This window comes from Eublepharis macularius, chromosome 5 (genome assembly GCF_028583425.1).
Source record: "Eublepharis macularius isolate TG4126 chromosome 5, MPM_Emac_v1.0, whole genome shotgun sequence".
Classification (NCBI taxonomy): Eukaryota; Metazoa; Chordata; class Lepidosauria; order Squamata; family Eublepharidae; genus Eublepharis; species Eublepharis macularius.
Window position 1 is genome coordinate 125,959,963 of NC_072794.1, and position 18,540 is coordinate 125,978,502.

At 46.2% G+C, this 18,540-nt stretch overlaps 1 protein-coding gene across 1 annotated transcript in view; it reads right to left on the reverse strand.

Moving 5' to 3' along the window:
• The window catches only part of SYT6 (synaptotagmin 6), a 211,651-nt gene that overhangs the window by 88,754 nt on the left and 104,357 nt on the right, over positions 1–18,540 (reverse strand). The window lies entirely within an intron of this gene.

The window sequence follows — 18,540 nt, forward strand, 5'->3', positions numbered from 1 at the left end:
CACAGCTGAAACGCTAATTAACAGCTTGGCCCTGATTGGCTCTTGAGTTGCCAGGTGATGCACTAAGCCCTACAAAAGATGGCTTCTCAGCTCACCCAGTTCCCTTTCTCTATTTTTTCTCCTCAGCATATCCCTCTGCCAGACCAAGGGAGCATGCATTCTACCAGATGGGTAAAATGAGCAACAAATGGATGCCATCCAGAGATGCTGATAGTAAGCTCTTAAATTTTAGATAGGCAGAATTTTATATAGCAACAGTAAGGTTTCTTTGTATTATGTCTACTGCCTGTGTAAGAGTGTTTTATGCTTTTGCAAACACTCCTTAAGCTAATAAAGCTGACTCTGGAATTTATGAATTGGGCATGGGTACACCCCAGGATGACCTCAGAGATTGGAAAGCCGAGGCGTTCACGAAAAATAGAGCTTTTGGTCTCACAGACAAAGAGGGAGTGTGCCCCACCTGCCTGTTTGCTGGAGTGGCTGTGACCAGCTCCTAGAATTAAGAGGACAGGGGTCACTATCCCTTCAACCTCCTTTTGTGAAGATACCAAAAATCATGATTTGATTACTTGCCTCTTTGTTGCGTTTTCCATCCGTGGATCTCGACTATGTTATTCTAACACACGAAAATAATTTTCTTTCAAGCTATAACTGGAAATAGGGGGCACCACAGACCCTGTTTGGAGCGGTGGTTAGTGTGGAGGAGAGCTGGGTTTAAATCCCCAGCTCTCCTCTGCACTAAATCCCCACACTAAATCCCCACTTAGTTATGAAATTCATTTGGTGACATTAGGCTAGTTGTCTTTCAGCCAAATCTACCTTACAGAAAGTTTCTTCTTCAGAAGACTGACCGTACAATCAGATATCAGCTCTGCCCAGCACCACCCAATCTATTAAAGACTACCTAACATTCAACACAAGGGTAGGCTTGTGACCATATGATCAGGGCCTGAAATATCCCTCCCTCCCTTTCATTTTCTAACATCTAGCTTGATGAAGAAAACTTCTTGAAGCTTTGTCTGAAATGTATTTCTTTGCTTGTAATATTTTATGCCCCAGACTCCAGGTTTGGTTCACGAGGTAGCTGAGATATTTGAAAATGATGCATTAGTGGAACTGATTTCTCAATGACTGGATTGTTACCACGTGCACACCATTCAGCTAGAGAGAACCTCTATATTGGAAAATGTTTTAGATCTTAACAACAAACACTGAAGTTTCTGTTGTTGTTGTTAAATTTCTAGCCCGCCCTCCCCACAAGTGAGCTCAGGGTGAGTTACAGCAATAGGTAAAAATACAAAGAATAAAACAGTAAAATTAGAGATCTCAAAGGACATAAGTTTCAGTGAATCAAATCTCGGCAGATAGAAGTTCCAACACCCAAAATGGGCCCCCCTTCACACTTCACTGTGCACCATACATAAAAAGGATAGAGGTGCAAGTTTGTATCATTTTGTAACTACACATGCATGCCCCCCTGCTGGTAGGAGACCAGTAGGAAGACTTATTTGATGGATCTGATGCCAGCCTCAACCATATGCCTGGTGGAACATCTCTGTCTTTCAGGCCACCAAAAGGATACAGATCTTGGTGGGCTCGAGTATCCCCTGACAGAGCGTTCCACCAGGCTGGGGCCAGGACCGAACCTAGTTGGCATGAGTCTAATTTCTGTAATAGGAAAATGATATAGAAGAATCTTGCATTCAACTAGAGCACCTGTGGTCCCTTCTTGATCTAAGAATTAGAGCCACGCCAATCAGATTACAAAAAGGAAGCCAGTATTTACTGTTAGGAGCAAAACATTTGTACCAAATTCCATCTTGCAAAATATACATTTCCACATGAACTCCAGGCTACAGAACAATACCTATGAAATACTTTGTAATACTATGTAATACAATGTTGATACAGCATGCACCTATCTCTGCTGTTAGCTGCCAAAGTCCTTTCCTATGTATGTGCTTGTATGTGCAAAAAAGTATTACATACCTGCAAGAAATTAATCCAGTTGAAATAGTCTCAGGAAGCAAGAAGTGCATGTTATGTTTACTACCCTAATATGCTCTCTCCTTTCCTGCAGTACTGATTTTGATTTCAGCATGGCATGTATTTCCTAGCAGAGAAAGGTCTAGCATGTTTGATTTACTACTGTATGTTTGCTTTGGTGTCTGAGAAAACACTGAGTTATGCTGTATTGCTAAGGCAGAAAGTGTCAGGGCAGAAGAAGAACAAACCTGACCTCTGACTTTAAAATAGTTTGCTGTGGTGTGACATGGGAACCCTTGAGCCTGTACAAGACTTGAGCTGCCTCCCCAAGGGCTTGGTTTCAACATGAAAGCATGCTCTCTGAAGTTCATACAACAAACACAACCAAGATGCTGAACATTTCCTTATTTTCCTGTCGCACTGCTGTCCTTAACATATGCTTGATGGAGGGGAAATGCACCTCAGCACAGTCCTCATAACAGCAGGAGTACTTCTCTATAATTCATGGGAAAACTTTTCCAATTATGCTTGACGCCATTTTATGTTCTTTCCTCCCCACCCCACACAGTGTCTTCAGTTGAGTAAGCTTAATGGTTGTACATGACTAAGGAAAATGAGAAAGGCAAAAGTCAGTGTTCCTCTGTTTCTGAAACTTTTATTATAAGACTCTTTAGAAGTGATTTGCAGCCTTCATGGCCGGTTATTTATAAACAGAAACTGCTAATAGTGCTTTGGCTGATATCCCTAAAGAGCAGTCTGAGTTCAATGTCATCATTATACAATATACATCCATATAGTTCTCTTTGTGTGTGCAGTTTATTCTAACAATTGGACTATCTCTTCCTCCTTGCAATTGATGCTGGGTGTTATGTTTTTCTCCATGGCTTTAAAAAGCCTTCCTGCTTTCCATCACTTTGTATGTGGATTATATTTATGATCTTCCAAAGAGCTCTGAACAGTGTTTTAAGCTCAATGACAACTTTGTCAGTTCAGGATAGGACATTAACTTAACTAAGGGTACCCACAGTGAAATCCTAATTAGCCTTGTACCCTTTTGTGGTGGTGTAAAGTGCCATCAAGCCATAGCTAACTTATGGCAACCCTTGCTGGGGTTTTCAAGGCAAGAGATGAACAGAGATGGTTTACCATTGCCTGCCTCTGCATAGGAACCCTGGTCTTCTTTGGAGGTCTCCCATCCAATTACTAACAAAGGTCAACCCTGCTTAGCTTCTGAGATCTGACAAAATAACAACAACAACATTCAATTTATATACCACCCTTCAGGACAACTTAATGCCCACTCAGAGCAGTTTACAAAGTATGTCATTATTATCCCCACAACAATAATCACCCCATGAGGTGGGTGGGGCTGAGAGAGCTCCAGAGAACTGTGGCTAGCCCAAGGTCACCCCACTGGCTTCAAGTGGAGGAATGGGGAATCAAACTCGGCTCTCCAGATTAGAGTCCCTCACTCTTAACCACTACACCAAACTGGCTCTCCCAGTCAGGGCTTAGAAGGGTGTAATTCTGATTAGGATTGCACTGTCAGTGAGCATTTAAACCTGGATTTCTTCATATCTAAAGCCCTATACTCTAGCCAGTGTTAGATTTGTGCATGGAAGTTTGTTTCATTTCTTTCATTTTTCTTATTAATTCCAAAATGGACTGTTCCATTATGGGTTGTTTCGTATGGTTTTGTTTCACTATAATTTTTTTTGCTCTTCTTTCATTCTCATAATTCTGTTTCATTATTATTTCTCACTGGTTTCAATGGGAGGACCCCCTTTTCTCAGGTCTGTAAATTCATGGTTTTCCATCCAAATTAGACAAAATTCAGAGGTATTCTAATATTCTATGAGGAAACCCACCCTGCCAATGATTAGAGTCCAGTGCCCCTTAAAGAACAACAAGATTTTTTGGTATAAGCTTTTATACTCAAAGCTTCCTTGGTATCTGATGAAGGGAGCAGACCAACATGGCTATCCATCTGAAAGTATTTATTGAGAATGTCAATAATGTTTACATTAAGATAATATAGTTGGCATTTTGAACTGTCATAAATGTTTGACAAAGTCACTGCATTTGGAACATTATGTAGATTTTTGCTTGCTCCATCTTTAAAAAAGGACATTCTAATACTGGAAAAGGTATGAAAATGGTGAACTAGATTATGAATTGGACCACCTTTCATATGAGGAAAAGTTAGGCTAAAGCGTTTGGGGTTTTACTTTAAACAATGATAATTTTTCTTTGTTTTTTCATAATACTGTGGACAGCCAGTGTGCTATGGTGGTTATAGTGTCAAGATTCGGACTGGAGTGGGGACTCAGATTTGAACCCCCATTCTGCCATGGAAGCTCATGAGGTGGCCTTGACCCCATTATTCTCTCTCAGCCTAACCTAAATCACAGAGTGGTTTTGAGGATAAAATGGAGGAGAAGAAAATGATATAGGTTGTCCTAAAGCTCCATGGAGTTAGGACGGGATAAAAATACAACAAATAAATTGATACTGTGATTTGTGGTCACCAAATGAAACTGATCAGCAATTGGTTCAGAACAAACAAATACTGTTCATACAATGCATAATTAACTGTGGAAATCACTTCTACTGTCATATATGCCTGTCTGCATATCTGCCATGAATGTATTCTGTATTATGTATTCTCTGAGGGCATGAGAAGTTTCTTATTGATGTTAAGACAGTAGGTTATCTTGCAAGTATTTACTTTCTCTTTCCCTGCTGCCTTCAGCAAGTGTCCTTGAAGGCCGGCTGCTGCCTCAAAATGTATCCTTCTTGGGAACTGAGATGATTTCATTCTTTGTTCTGTCTAGCCTAAACCTAGCTTCTCCTCTTCACCCCCTGCCCCCCGCTCCTTCGTGCCCAAACATTAACAGTCCCTATCCTGATGGCGGCAACCTTCCCTATAATTAACACTACCATCCACGTCACTTCTGCCAATTCAGTTGTCTGAGCACCTTGAACTTGATGAATCTCTAATAAAGTTACTTCAACCAATACCCCTGCGTGTTTGCTGTGGAGAACTTGGAGAATCTACCTGCCAAGGACTGACAACAAGAATATGTGGTGATGACCACTAGATTAGATTAATTTTTTTAAAGGATTTAGATACATTCATGGAAGGAAAGCCTGCCAATGGCCGTTTAGCTATAACTCCAAAATGAAATCTTTTTATTAAGACAATATACCTCTGAATGCCTGTGGTGAGGAACAAAAATGAGTGACCATTTGTCTTACTTCTGGGCCCCCTGGAGACACTGGGCTGGAAACATAACACTGAAATAGATGAACTGGTTGAACACAATGGGGATTATTTTATTTTCTTCTTCCAGAAAGCAAGAAAGTTTTTAAATAGAGAGCATTGTTTGCCATCAGGAGCCAACGCAGTTGTCTTCACTCTGCTCACCACAAAGTGAACAGCATTTGGGCATGTCTCTCCACTCTACCACATATTCTGCTCCAACTGTGCGTAAAGGATTCTCTGGCCTAGACATTAAATGTCAGTGATCATGGGAAAAGATTATTAAATTCCCAGCTTTCCTCTGCATCCAGATCCGCGTAGTCCCCCTGTTTCTTTGTAATGAACCCTAACACTTCATCCCTCCATCTGAGGCTATAGTAACCCCAAGGCAGTGGCTGCTCTTGAACACTGAGATGCAGTTTCCTCTTAGCCAGTTCAGTGAGTGATATGTCAATTCCATTTATCTAATTATTCCTGCTTTGAGCCACATAAACAAGAAAGAGAGAAAAGGGCCGTAATTCCATTTGACAGTACACCATGTCACTGATATTTCTCTCTGCCTTCCTGAGTCCAAACAAAATTAAAGTGGCCATAAGCATATTGACAGCTTGACACAATGAGGTCAAGTAACAGTAACAATCCTCTCTGGTTAAGACCAAGAACCCACAGGGAGACTGATATATGTCCGCTGGTTTGCTATCAAACCAACCAGCCTTTGGCAGGGACTAGCATGTAGTTAGGGGAGTTTCTTTCAGTGCCAGGAGATGTAAGTCAGCCAAAGGTTCGATATAAAACTCCTCAGTATAACCACAATGGTTTTTTGAGAAGGGAATCGACTCAGACATCTACAGGAGAGGTCCCATAACATCAAGCAATAACTTAGGGATTGACAGGTTTGAGCTCCCTGTGTGAATATAGTCAAACCCTGGGGGCTAATTTTACTAAAAACATAATCAGAAATGGGTCCCCAGATGACAATGACTTAAATATACTTTATACCTGTACATCATCAGTCTGATTGCTCCATTACACAGCCTCTGTAGAGCACATGCTTGCAGCTCAATTGTCATGTATAGGGATGTGCGTTTCGGCATTCAGAATGCCGAAAGAATGCCGAAACAAAAGTGTTTCGGCATTCTTCAAGAATCCCGAAACGTTTCGGGGAATGCCGAAACGTTTCGGGATTGCCGAAAGAAAAACCCGAAACGTTTCGGGATTCTTTCGGCATTCTTTCGGCATTCGAGAATCGCCATTTTGATTTTGCTAGCCGTTTGCCTTAGCAAGCGGCTAGCAAAATCCTGCTGGAAGCAAAGGCTTCCTGCAGGCTCTTAGAAGAGGGGAGGGGGGGAGAAGGAGTGAATCACTCACTCCTTCTGTCACCCCCCACCCCTCTTGCAAAGGAGGATAGGGAATCCTGCTTTGCCTTGCAAATGCAAGGTGCAAGCATTGCATTGCACTTTGCATTTGCAAAGCAGCAGAGATTCCCGCCAAAACTAACAGGTAGGGGAGGGGGAGCAGGAGGAGGGTGGCTCTTGGAGTGTGGGTGGGGAAAGGCAGGGGACTGGGGACTTTAGGAGTCACCAATCCCACTGCTGCATTCTCATGCCAGCCAATAGATTTAAATCTTTGGCTGAGGCTGCAGCAGGGGATTTAAATTTGGAGCAAGACTGTCTGGAACACTTCTGTTGCTGCTGCTGCTGAGCTGTGACCGAGAGAGGAGAAGAAGAGAGACTGCACCTGGAGCCTGGAGGACATCTGCCTGGAGGATCAACTGTGCTGGACATCCTGAGAGGACACCTGGTAGGCCTTTTTAAAATTTTTGTAAATTTTTTTGATGCTGGGCAATGTGCTGCTGTGGCCTGCCTCTGCAAAAAGGTGTTGCAGTTTATTCTTGGCATGGCCTGGGGGACAGGTTGGGCAGACAATGTTTGATGGTGGGGGGGGGGGGTTTCAGCATTGGTTGTTGTGCTTGCCTTCTTTAAGCTTGATCCACTGTTTTAAGATTAAAACAAGAGTGTGCCAGCTTTGGGCCTACACAGGCCAGAAGCCTTTCTTCTGGCTGGCTCTCACAGTTGTGCTTCACAATCTGGAATGGTGTGGCTTGCTTTTCTGTGTCTGGTCCCCTGCTTGCAAGGATTCCCAACAGGCTCCGTCCTGATCAACTGTGCCAGCCTGTGGGCCACACACAGGTATGGCCTGGGGGACAGGTTGGGCAGACAATGTTTGATGGTGGGGGGGGGGGGGGGGTTCAGCATTGGTTGTTGTGCTTGCCTTCTTTAAGCTTGATCCACTGTTTTAAGATTAAAACAAGAGTGTGCCAGCTTTGGGCCTACACAGGCCAGAAGCCTTTCTTCTGGCTGGCTCTCACAGTTGTGCTTCACAATCTGGAATGGTGTGGCTTGCTTTTCTGTGTCTGGTCCCCTGCTTGCAAGGATTCCCAACAGGCTCCGTCCTGATCAACTGTGCCAGCCTGTGGGCCACACACAGGTATGGCCTGGGGGACAGGTTGGGCAGACAATGTTTGATGGTGGGGGGGGGGGTTCAGCATTGGTTGTTGTGCTTGCCTTCTTTAAGCTTGATCCACTGTTTTAAGATTAAAACAAGAGTGTGCCAGCTTTGGGCCTACACAGGCCAGAAGCCTTTCTTCTGGCTGGCTCTCACAGTTGTGCTTCACAATCTGGAATGGTGTGGCTTGCTTTTCTGTGTCTGGTCCCCTGCTTGCAAGGATTCCCAACAGGCTCCGTCCTGATCAACTGTGCCAGCCTGTGGGCCACACACAGGTATGGCCTGGGGGACAGGTTGGGCAGACAATGTTTGATGGTGGGGGGGGGGGGGGGTTCAGCATTGGTTGTTGTGCTTGCCTTCTTTAAGCTTGATCCACTGTTTTAAGATTAAAACAAGAGTGTGCCAGCTTTGGGCCTACACAGGCCAGAAGCCTTTCTTCTGGCTGGCTCTCACAGTTGTGCTTCACAATCTGGAATGGTGTGGCTTGCTTTTCTGTGTCTGGTCCCCTGCTTGCAAGGATTCCCAACAGGCTCCGTCCTGATCAACTGTGCCAGCCTGTGGGCCACACACAGGTATGGCCTGGGGGACAGGTTGGGCAGACAATGTTTGATGGTGGGGGGGGGGGGTTCAGCATTGGTTGTTGTGCTTGCCTTCTTTAAGCTTGATCCACTGTTTTAAGATTAAAACAAGAGTGTGCCAGCTTCGGGCCTACACAGGCCAGAAGCCTTTCTTCTGGCTGGCTCTCACAGTTGTGCTTCACAATCTGGAATGGTGTGGCTTGCTTTTCTGTGTCTGGTCCCCTGCTTGCAAGGATTCCCAACAGGCTCCGTCCTGATCAACTGTGCCAGCCTGTGGGCCACACACAGGTATGGCCTGGGGGACAGGTTGGGCAGACAATGTTTGATGGTGGGGGGGGGGGGGTTTCAGCATTGGTTGTTGTGCTTGCCTTCTTTAAGCTTGATCCACTGTTTTAAGATTAAAACCAGAGTGTGCCAGCTTCGGGCCTACACAGGCCAGAAGCCTTTCTTCTGGCTGGCTCTCACAGTTGTGCTTCACAATCTGGAATGGTGTGGCTTGCTTTTCTGTGTCTGGTCCCCTGCTTGCAAGGATTCCCAACAGGCTCCGTCCTGATCAACTGTGCAAGCCTGTGGGCCACACACAGGTATGGCCTGGGGGACAGGTTGGGCAGACAATCTTTGATGGTGGGGGGGGGGGGTTCAGCATTGGTTGTTGTGCTTGCCTTCTTTAAGCTTGATCCACTGTTTTAAGATTAAAACCAGAGTGTGCCAGCTTCGGGCCTACACAGGCCAGAAGCCTTTCTTCTGGCTGGCTCTCACAGTTGTGCTTCACAATCTGGAATGGTGTGGCTTGCTTTTCTGTGTCTGGTCCCCTGCTAGCAAGGATTCCCAACAGGCTCCGTCCTGATCAACTGTGCCAGCCTGTGGGCCACACACAGGTATGCTGCTTTGGCCAAGGTAACCCTTTTTGGTTGCTGGCCTGGCACTCACAGTTGTGCTCCACAATCTGGAATGGTGTGGCTTGCGTTTCTGTGTCTGGTCCCCTGCTTGCAAGGATTCCCAACAGGCTCCGTCCTGATCAACTGTGCCAGCCTGTGGGCCACACACAGGTATGCTGCTTTGGCCAAGGTAACCCTTTTTGGTTGCTGGCCTGGCACTCACAGTTGTGCTCCACAATCTGGAATGGTGTGGCTTGCGTTTCTGTGTCTGGTCCCCTGCTTGCAAGGATTCCCAACAGGCTCCGTCCTGATCAACTGTGCCAGCCTGTGGGCCACACACAGGTATGGCCTGGGGGACAGGTTGGGCAGACAATGTTTGATGGTGGGGGGGGGGGGTTTCAGCATTGGTTGTTGTGCTTGCCTTCTTTAAGCTTGATCCACTGTTTTAAGATTAAAACCAGAGTGTGCCAGCTTCGGGCCTACACAGGCCAGAAGCCTTTCTTCTGGCTGGCTCTCACAGTTGTGCTTCACAATCTGGAATGGTGTGGCTTGCTTTTCTGTGTCTGGTCCCCTGCTAGCAAGGATTCCCAACAGGCTCCGTCCTGATCAACTGTGCCAGCCTGTGGGCCACACACAGGTATGCTGCTTTGGCCAAGGTAACCCTTTTTGGTTGCTGGCCTGGCACTCACAGTTGTGCTCCACAATCTGGAATGGTGTGGCTTGCGTTTCTGTGTCTGGTCCCCTGCTTGCAAGGATTCCCAACAGGCTCCGTCCTGATCAACTGTGCCAGCCTTCGGCCCACACACAGGCCTGCTGCTCCGGCTTTGGTAACCCTTCCCGTTTGCTGGCCTGGCACTCACTGTTTTGCTTCACATTCAGGTTGTTTATCGTTGGTGGACCTCTTCTGGACTGGACTGCACTTGGTTGACATCGGCCTGCAGATCTCTGCGTGGAGGATCAACATTGCTGGACATCTGCACTGGTGGACTGGTAGGGTTGTTGTTAAATTTGGTTTTTGAGCTTATGTCTGCTGCTGTGCCTACCTGCGAGCATATGCTTTGGCTCTGTCTTTATGGCTTGGGCCGGGGGGGGGGGGGCATTTTCTGGTTGGGCAAGAGGATATTGTTTGGGGGTTAGGGGGGCCAGCATTGATCGCAGTGCCTGCTTTCTTTCATGTTTCATTTTTCAAGTTTGAGTGTGGGGTGGGCATGAACTGCTGTTTCACAGGACTAAAAAATGAGTGTGCCAGCTTCTGGCCTGCACAGGCCAGAAGCTCTGCTGGGTGGATGTGTTTTGTTTTGCTGCTGGTTGGCCCTAGCCTTTAAGGGGGGGGGGGGCTGACTTGGCTTGTGCAACGGGGCCTTGAATTTTGGGGTTGCGTGTGCGGCGTGTGGTGTTGACTCTGCTAACATTTCCAATTTTCTTGACAGCATCGTGGAGGAGAGGAGGACCAGCTGCAAGACCGCCTGAACATCGCTGGACTGCAGGACTGGTGTTACTGTGAGCGAGTCCGGGTTCACATTGCTACTGGAGGGAGAAACAGGTTAGATAGGGATTGCTTAGGTGTTTTTATCAGATGAACTCCTTGTAAAAAAAAATTGTAGAAGAATTGTTGTACTGTTTTTTGCAAGTTGATGTTCCGTTCATGTAAAAAAAAGGAAAAAAAAACAAAAAAAAATGTTGTGATTATGTTTTTTAAAAGTTGATTGAATGTTCATAAAAAAAAAAAAACCCAAAAAAAATGTTGTGATTATGTTTTTTAAAAGTTGATGTTCCGTTCATGTAAAAAAAAGGAAAAAAAACCAAAAAAAAATGTTGTGATTATGTTTTTTAAAAGTTGATTGAATGTTCATGTTTAAAAAAAAAAAAATTGATGTTAATGTTGGGTTTGCATGGTTTGGGGATGCGGGTAGAGTGGTGGATGGGCACCGGCCAATGATGATCTCTCACAGATGTTCCCAGGTAAATTCTGAGGCTGGTGTGGGGGTGGGGGGAGACCTCTGCAGAACCGCTCCAGAAATACCATTGTCCAGTGCCTTGGAAGTGCCCAGTTCAGCTTTGTGTGTCTGAACTGAAAGCACAGCCACAGGAAATGACATAGGTTCTGCTGGACCCTGTTGCAGTGGTTCCCCCCCCATTTAGTCATGTTATGGAGGGAGAGTTGTATTAGGCTGGTAGTTATGATCATCGTCTGTTTCCATGCCCTGTTGTGCCCGCTCACTATGTAACCTGCTGTAATGTTCAAAACTTTACTGTTTGTCCATTTCAAAAGAAAAATTGTGTTTAAGATTCTCTGATGTGTAGTTAATTGTGTTGTGTTGTGCTATGAGGGACAATAAGTGTAATATGTTGTGATTTGTTGACCACTTATAATTTGAAAATGAGAAAATAAAGGTTTTTTAAACTTAATGATTGTGTGTCTGTGTTCCCTTCTTTGATGGGAGGTTGGTTCCCAGCATAGGGAACAATGGGGCAGGCTGGCCAGCCTGTTCCTGGGGTACTGGGTGTGGGGCAGCTGAGGGTGGTTTTGGTTCTGAGACGGGCTGAGTGGAGGATTTGGGTCTGTGTGTGGCAGCTGGGGTGGGGGAACTGGGTTTGTGTGGGGCTGTAAGGAGTGGACTATGGGGGATGAGAGCACTGGTTGTCCCTTGTGCCCAAGTAGGCCCCTGCTACTGTCCTGGTGTGGGCTTCCATGCCTCCATCAGTTGCTGGCCCTCCTTTGCCATCTTTTTCTGAAATTTTCCTAGGGCTGCCAAACTCCTGGTTGGGCTTGAGTTCAGGTTAGAGAGAGTAGTTCCCTACAGAGAAACTGGCTGCTTCCAAGGGCAATCTCTTTAGAGGGCAAATGCGGACCATGGATTCTGGGGGAGATCCCTACTCAGATTTTCCTTTCCACAAGTCCCACCCCCAAATTGCCAGTAACTTCCAAGGCCAGAGTTTGCCACCCCAGAGAGATCCCGTTCCCACCCTCTTAGCCTTGGCATGAAAGTTGTAGCCCCCATGGAACGCTTCCAGGTTCCTGATTCCAAGCCCAATGACACCAATGTAAGACAATCCAGACCTCCATCAAAAATGGATTTTAAGTAGCAGTGGGATTGGGCTGCATTTCAGTCATTCACATATCTGGTTGTGTTCCCAAACATTTAGCTTATGTTTTTTTAAATCAGCGTATGGCACTTAAGGACACTTTTAAATGGTTCTAAAAACATTTTTTTATTATGAAGTATTTAATGTGGCATTGATCAAGGGCAGGCCTTTTGGCCAAATGAGCAGTATCAGTACAGTAAAATTTAGACTAAGCTCATAGGAGGAAAAAGCATTCACACTGTGAAGTGGGAAGAAAGTTTCAATTTACATGTACCATGGACTCCGAAAAAGACATGTAAGTGGGATCCAGACCAAATCAGGCCTGCTTTCTCCCTTGAAGATATCAATTGATGATAGTGCTTATGTCACATCATGAGAAGACAAGGTTCACTAGAAAAGACAATAATGCTAAGAAAAATTGAAGGCAGTAGGGAAAAGAAGAATACCCTAGATGTGGTAGATTGACTTCGGTTTGCAATACATGGACAAGGTTTTTGGGATACTGTGGAGCTCAATATAATTCTAAAGTACACCACAAGTGATTTGAATGCATAAAACATACAGACACATACACATAAAATGTATATACCCCCTCCCCACCAAATTAAAGGTTTATCTTATGCCCCGGTTTTCTCCCCCATGGGAACCTAGAGTGGTTTACACATTGCTGTTCTCCCTTGATTTGTTTCACCCTCATCACAACCAGGCTAACAATAGACAGCTGCTCCATGCCTCACATTGGAGTGACTCCACCGATGGCCTTCTTAGTTGTTGGAGGGGGTGGAGGGGGGGGAGGAAGGAAACAACGCACTCCTGCCCACTCTATCTGGGGCCTAGGTGACCAAATTGCTTGGCCTTGGCAAGGAGCCAGTGGTGGGGCGGCACTGGTTCTGGGGCCCCGTCCAGAACATTTGTCCAGGGCCCCAAAATCACGTAGACTGCCTCTGGAAAACACAACACAATTGTTTACTTAGGCTGAGCCAAGAACATCCATCAAGCCTACAAGGCACAGAATCAGAGTCTGCCAGATTCTAGACCAACTCTCTAGCCATTGCACTACAGTGGATATCTAAAAACTGTTCATACCCCCACCAGCAACTTGAACATTTTTCTCCAAAAGGCACAACTTGGCTGGGTCTCAAAAAGGACTATGATGCATGGGCCTGTCAATGCATACTGGTACTAAGGCTCTGGCCGGGGGGAGGGGGGCATTGTGCCAATGCCACCCTGGCTTTGGAAGGGGACAGTAAAATAGAAGAAATAATCTAGCTTCAGTGCCTCCCCCCCTTCTCTGTCTCTCTCTCTCTCTATAATGTGAGTGAAAACATTACTATACCATCACTGAAGCCTACAGGATACTTAGGGTCTGTTCACACACGCATGATCATTTAATGGCAATGCTCTGGCATGATGATGTTTGTTCTAGGAGGTGATGTGATCATCACACAAGGCTGGGGAGCACGCACAATTCACAGCAGGCAGATTTGGGCCACAAGGGATCCTGCTTTGGCCTGTAGGGCCCAAATCAGCCCACTGCAAAGCACAGGCATACTCTCAGGGCAGCCAGATGACATCAGTGACATCACGGCAGCAGCCCCTGGAGCGTACCTTGAAGGCTCATTCACTGACTTTCCCCCTTCGGGGTGATAGGTGAGAGTGGGGGATCCCCCACCAAGGGGAAACGGATCCCTAATTGTGTCTGAGGTTGTGGAAATCAAATGGGTCATTACCTCCATATTGCTTCTGTCTTTGAGGGACTTACATGCACATTATATTTAACTCCAGATTTCTTGATTGTCAAGGAATGCATGTGGTGGGGGGTAGGGGGGAAGGGTGGGAGAAGGGCACCTGAGGGTGAGGGTGGCATTTGGCATGCAAAATGCCACCCCTGGCAAGACAAGCCTCTCCCAGCTGTCGGTGGTAGAGATGAGAGCAGAGCACCCACCTGGGGAGGCCATGAAATGGCCCCCCCAAGTGGGAGCAGGCTGAGCCTTGGTGGGGGGATGGGAGGAAGGGTGGGAGAAGGGCCCCAGAGGGTTGGGGGGGGGATTTTGTTGCTGTGGTTCCCCCCCATTAAGTCATGTTATGGAGGGAGAGTTGTATTAGGCTGGTAGTTATTATGATCATCTTCTGTTTCCATGCCCTGTTGTGCCCGCTCACTATGTGACCTGTTGTAATGTTCAAAACTTTACTGTTTGTCCATTTCAAAAAAAAATTGTGTTTAAGATTCTCTGATGTGTAGTTAATTGTGTTGTGTTGTGCTATGAGGGACAATAAGTGTAATATGTTGTGATTTGTTGACCACTTGTAATTTGAAAATGAGAAAATAAAGGTTTTTTAAACTTAATGATTGTGTGTCTGTGTTCCCTTCTTTGATGGGAGGTTGGTTCCCAGCATAGGGAACAATGGGGCAGGCTGGCCAGCCTTCTCTGCGGGTGGTGGGGGGGTCAGGGGGGTGGTTGTCTGTGTGCCAGGGCAGGTGCTCTTTCCCAGGGACGATTTGGCACTGCCACCATTGTGGCACCCCTTGTCTGTGCAGAACTGCCCTGGGAAAGAGAGTTTAGGGGTTCCCAAAAGGGGAGGGCAGGCCAGCCTGTTCCTGGGGTTATGGTGGGTGTGGGGCAGGTGGGGGTGGATTTGGGTCTGTGAGGGGCTACTGGGGGGATTTGGGTCTGTGTGTGGCAGCTGGGGTGGGGGAACTGGGTTTGTGTGGGGCTGTGAGGGGTGGACTTTAGGGGCTGAGAGCACCTACTTGGGGAGGCCATGAAATGGCCCCCCCAAGTGGGAGCAGGCTGAGCCTTGGTGGGGGGTGGGAGGAGGGGTGGGAGAAGGGCCCCAGAGGGTTGGGGGGCATTTTGCATGCAAAATGCCACCCCTGGCAACACAAGCCTCCCCCAGCTGTCAGTGGTAGAGATTAGAGCACCTACTTGGGGAGGCCATGAAATGGCCCCCCCAAGTGGGAGCAGGCTGAGCCTTGGTGGGGGGTGGGAGGAGGGGTGGTAGAAGGGCCCCTGAGGGCTGGGGGGCATTTTGCATGCAAAATGCCACCCCTGGCAAAGGAAGCCTGCCTCTTCATTTTTTCCCCATAGGAAATAATGAAGAGAGATCAGCAGCAGCATGCTAACAATATGCTGCTCCTTTGCTTTCTTATGGGGAGGATGGGGGGACCTGCTTTGGGGGGCCATAACATGGCCCCCCAAAGTCCAATCTGTCTGAAACTTGGGTAGTTGTTAGAGAAGGGTTAGAGGAAGGTCCCCACCAATTTTGGGCTTATTTGGTGGGAAAATGCCTCCTCCAGGCGTCCTGAAAGACGGAGGCATTTTCCCAGCAAAAAAACCCGAAAGAATCCCGAAAGAATGCCGAAATAATGCCGAATCCCGAATCCCGAAAGAGATTCTTGTTTCGGCTTTCGGCTAATGACGGTAGAGAATCTTGTTTCGGGTAATCCCGAAACAAGAAAGCCGAAAGTTTTTTCCTTGCACACCCCTAGTCATGTATGCCTGTCTGTATATCTGCCATGAATGTATTCAGTCTGTATATCTTCTATGAATGTATTCTGGGTTCTGTACTGATCCTAAGAGGGCATGAGAAGTTTCTTAATGATGTTAAGGCAGTAGGTTATCTCTCAAGTATTTACTTTCTGTTTCCCCGCTGCTTCCAGAAGTCTCCTTTTTTATTATTATTATAATAAATTTATTCCACATTAACTGAAAACATAACCATACAAAACCCATTCCACATAAACATAATCATACAAAACCCAAAATATAACAATTCCTAAGGAGTTCCATACATCTAGAACAGAAGTGTCCTTGAAGGCTGCTTGTGACCAGCTCGAAGTGGATCTTTCTTGGGAACTGTGATGATTTCATTCTTTGTTCTGTCTAGAGCTAGTCTAAACCTAGCTCTTCCCTGGCAACCCCCCTGGCTAGTTCGTGCTAAAAAACTTTAATGGCCCTTATCCTGATGGCAGGAATGTACCTGATAACTAACATCACCAACGCCAGTTACATCACTTCCACCAATGCATTTGTCTGAGCACCTTGAACTTGCTGAATCTCTAATAAAGTTACTTCAACCAATACACCTGTGTGATTGCTGTGGAGAACTGAGAATTCTACCTGCCAAGGACTGACATTTTGGCAGAAGTCCCTAACATCCTCTGGACCCAAAGCCCTGATGATGGACTACCACCACTATGTCGCATGAGTCAGACCAGGGAACTTTGGAGTCACCAGAGGGGCAACTAATCAATCTGAAACTGGAACAAAGTGTAGGCAATGAGGCGGCTGGAGACTCTTCAACAGAGCCGCCCATACAGCTCAGTGACGATGGACGAGAACTCTGAGCGATCCCTAAGAAAGGGGCTATGCATTGGAACTGGCTTGTAACCACCCCGTGGGAGTGGGTGCCCGGAAGGTTGGTGGGCTAACTGGGAGTGGTGCCCCAAGAGAAGATCTCTAAACTGGATTTAAGAGATGCGTACTTCTGAGTAAGGATAAGGGAAGGAGATGAATGGAAAACTGCTTTTAACACTCCTTTGGGACAATTCGAATATAAAGTCATGCTGTTCTAATTATAAGGGGTGCCAGGGTTTTTTATGAATTTAATTACTGAGGTATTACACAAATACCTGTACAAGGGCGTGGTTGTTTACTTAGATGACGTTTTGATTTATTCACAAGATTATGGGTCCCACGTAAAACTAGTACGGTGGGTATTAAAAACCCTGAGGGATAATCACCTGCCGGTAAAACTGTCCAAATATGACTTCCACAAAGAAGAGTTGGACTTTTTGGGATACAGAATATCAGGTCATGGATTAAAAATGGACCCCTCCAAAATACAAGCGGTGGTGGGGTGGGTGGGACTCCCCCAAAACTAAAAGGCAACTGCAATCATCCCTGGGCTTTGCTAACTTCTACAGACCCTTCATAAAGAACTTTACCCAGATCTCTTTACCACTAACTGACCTACTAAAAACCAAAGGGAAGGGGCCACAAGGGATGAAGCCCAGTGCTAAATTGGGTTGGACTAAGGAATGCCAAGAGGCTTTTGAGCATCTAAAAACCCTATTCACTTCCAAGCTGGTCCTGCAGCACCCAGATGAGAACCAAAAATTTATTGTACAGGTGGATGCCAATGACGTAGCAATTTGGGGGGGGGGGTCATTTTGCAAGCAGATGATGATGGAAAATTGCACCCCTGTGCCTATGTGTCAAAAAAATTATCTGAAGTTGAATGCCATTGGGCGATATGGGATAAAGAAGTTTCAGCAGTCAAGCTGGCTTTGAGTACTTGGAGACATTGGTTGGAGGGTTTGAGGTCTGGACTGATCATAAAAATTTAGAAGCACTGCGGACCCCATGCAAACTTGGAGCCAAACAGCTACATTGAGCGGAGTTCTTCTCTAAGTTTAATTTTACATTAAAGCACCTCCCTGGCAAATCTAACTTCCTGGCAGATGCCCTCTCATGCATGCTCCAACATGAAAGCCAGAGAGGAGGCAATAACACAATGTTTTCACCAACTCAGTTGAGGGGGGGCATTAACCACCCAGAGCCAAGCCAATTAAAGCAAAAAGCTCCCTCCATTGACTAGGAGGAAAAAGTGAAAGAGGAAGCAGAGAGGGAGGGAGATGCCCTACCCAAAGACAAACTACAGAGGGAAGAGGGGGGAGGCTGGTACCGACAAGATAAATTGTGTATTCCAGCCAGTTTAAGAAAGGAGGTGTTGAAACAATGTCATGACTCCAAATTAGCTGGACACTTTGGGTATTTGAAAACACTGCATCTGGTACAGAGACAATTTTGGTGGCCAAACATGAGAGGGGACATTTCTCAGTATGTATCCACTTGCCAAGTGTGTTTGATAGGGAAAAGTAGATGAGGGAAACTGACTGATCTTCTACAACCCTTAGAAACCCCCTCCCACCCATGGGCTGTGATTTCAATGGACTTTATTATTGACCTCCCGCTCTCGAAGGGAAAAACTGTAATTGTAGTGGTGATTGATTTGTTCTCTAAGCAAGCTCATTTCATTCCATGCTCTAAAATTCCAACTGGAAAGAGACTAGCCTCCCTCTTTATGCTACACGTGGTCAGACTGCACTCATTTCCAAATAAGGTAATATCTGATAGGGGAGTCCAGTTCGTTGCCAACTTCTGGTGGGAGCTAATGCAAGTAGCAGGGATTGGACAAGGCATTTGCTTCATCCATCACCCTGAGACCGACAGACAAACAG